The sequence below is a fragment of the Gavia stellata genome, chromosome 13, assembly GCF_030936135.1.
Source record: "Gavia stellata isolate bGavSte3 chromosome 13, bGavSte3.hap2, whole genome shotgun sequence".
NCBI lineage: Eukaryota > Metazoa > Chordata > Aves > Gaviiformes > Gaviidae > Gavia > Gavia stellata.
The window spans coordinates 5,646,485-5,649,084 of record NC_082606.1 but is presented as its reverse complement, the minus strand read 5'-3'; positions in this window follow the sequence as shown (position 1 = coordinate 5,649,084).

The following is a 2,600-nucleotide window of genomic DNA, read 5'->3' as shown; positions in this document are numbered from 1 at the left end:
AAAACCTTTTCGCAACACGTCGCGAAGCGACGACCTCCCAAGGACGATCGTGCCGCGTGTGTATACGCGTGTATCTATATCTATCTATCTGTCTGTACGTCCGCCTTTTCCCACCAGACCCGTGGGACGGCTCGGGCTGGAAGCGGGTCGCGGGCCTGCCCCGTAGGGCCACCCCGGAGGGAAGGGAAGGACAGGACGCGTCCGCCCCTACACAGCGCGGACGAGGATGGGTGGCCGGGTGAGCCGCGCTGCTCCGCGGCCTCCCAATTCCGCAGGCCGGCCTGGGAGCGTGCAAGCGGCCAGCGGCTCCGGGCTACCTGCCCCGGTGCAGCAGGGCTTCGTGCCAAAGCACAAAACCTTCCTTGGTGCGAGGTGGTGGTGTGTGCTTGCAGAGGGCCTGTCCTGGCACCCCTCTCTTCCGTGCCACCCTAGCAGATGGCTGTAGGGTGCGGGGCACAGTCTTGCCTTCGGGTGACTAGAGGGCCCCAACACAGTGCCACTGCCTGGCACTGTGTGGGAACACCTGTCTGGGAACTGGGGCCTCTGCTGTCTTTGTGCTCACCTTCTTAGCGCTTTTGTTCGGCTGACAAGCCACTTAAATTTATTTAGGCTCTATTTTTTGATGTGTTAAAACGCTGCTGCAGTGTCTAGTTAGAAAGATCATGAGAATGCTCATTGATTGAAAAAAACTCTGTCAGATTAAACAGTTGCCCGCTTACCTCCAAATCTTGAAAAGTTTATTTTGCAGACCTGTATTTTAGAGCCAAGTTTGAGCCATATTAAGTTTCAAACCAGAAAGCCAGTTCTGAGTTTGAAAGTATGTTATTTAAAGGCGTCAGGAGTTCTGCATTGTCAAGAGAGCCCCATAGCTGTGGAAAAATGTCCATCTGATTAAAAAACAAACAAGCAACATGTTTCTGAGATTGCTCTTGCTTATGTAAAACATCACTTACTCATATGTGTATGTCAGTGTGTTGCAACTATGAGTGCGAGCTGCCAGTGTTAGTTACAACTACCTTACAAATCGTAGTGTGTGAAAAGCTTTTGTATCTGTTTGAGATAACGGTCAGCCGTTCTTTCAACAGTACAGCTGTTAGCTAAGTTAACTATGAATTAAGTTGGCTGAACTGCCTTCTCTGCTTTAATTTTCAAAACATGAAATTTTCAAGGCAGTGCCTTGAGACTGAAGGTTACCACACAGCTGAGGGGGGGGTGGGAGGAAAAATCTCTTGCCTCTGGGAAGTGCATTTCATGTGAGTTTCATAATGCCTCATTTAACTCACCGGTCATTGCAGAGCTAAAGGGTTAAGTGGAATTTCATCTAGCTTATCTGTTGGTGGCAAAATTATTGAGCTTAAATGAGATAAGAACACTTCTTGTTTCTGGTTGCCACTCTAAGTCTCTGGGTTAACTGTGACAAATTGGGCAATATTTAAGTTCTGAATCTCAGTATAAAACTTGATAAAGATTATAGCAATTTCATATAGGATACCCATTCGTTTTACCATTCAAATTATAGCAGTTTACCCTGAATAATTGTCCTGTGTGTTCTTAGAGTAACATCTGTTGCATGACATCATGTAATGGAATGTAGTACAGCCTAATTTAAGTTGATTTGAAATGTTGCCGTTGCCGTAGTAGTGCCTGAGAGGGTGTGAGGTTTTTTGGTGTATGTGTGATGGGTAGATTGGTTAGAAGTAGATGATGTTGAGAAAGATGAACTTGCATTTGAACTGCAAAAGATTAAGTAATTTTACTCTGAGCTTGGTTTGTTGTACAGTTTTACTTAGACTTCTTTCATCATTTGCCAACTAATCTAATCACTGGATTCTACTTAGATTAGGAAATGCATCTGTAGTTATAAATATAGCTGATTAGTACAAAACACCACTACAGTAGATTCAAGTCTTTTATTTTGGAGAGGGACAGATGGGCTTGAAAGAACTATCTGGCTGTGGCATGGCTTGAACTGCATAATCTTCATGATGACTTAAAATTTTTGTGGTGAAAACCTTCTCTTATTTGGTATTGTTTCTACAAAGATTTGACTCCGCGCAGCAAGGATGTTCTGAAGCATTCATATTTGGGTTGTGTCACTTGATATGCTTACCTATGTAATACTTGTCTGTTAAATCTGTGCAAATGCAAGGCCTGGGCAGCTTCCAAAAATGCCAGTACTTCATTAGTCACCACAGCTAGACAGTAGTGTGGGCATCCGCCTCCGTTCTTTCTTGTGGCATTGTAGTGTCAGGTAGCTGTTGGGATATCGGTGTTGTATGTTCATGAAATGTGAGCAATACATCAAGCATCATTCCAATCCATAATTTTACCATTAAAGTACCGAAAACACCATTTGAAGGAATTCTCAGCTCCTAGTCCTATCTGAACTTCAGAGATTTCAATAAACTGCCAAATGTGTAGGCATTCTTATTTTTTTGAAATACGCAGAGTTTCTTGCTAAGAAGTTCTTATCCAGATGCTGCCTTTGCACCAGGGCATAATTAGGAAAGAAGTGTGAATGTGTTTACAGACCATTGTATCTAGCTTTCAAAAATTCTTTCTTTCCCTGCTCTTGCATCTTTAAAACATTTGGCAAGTCT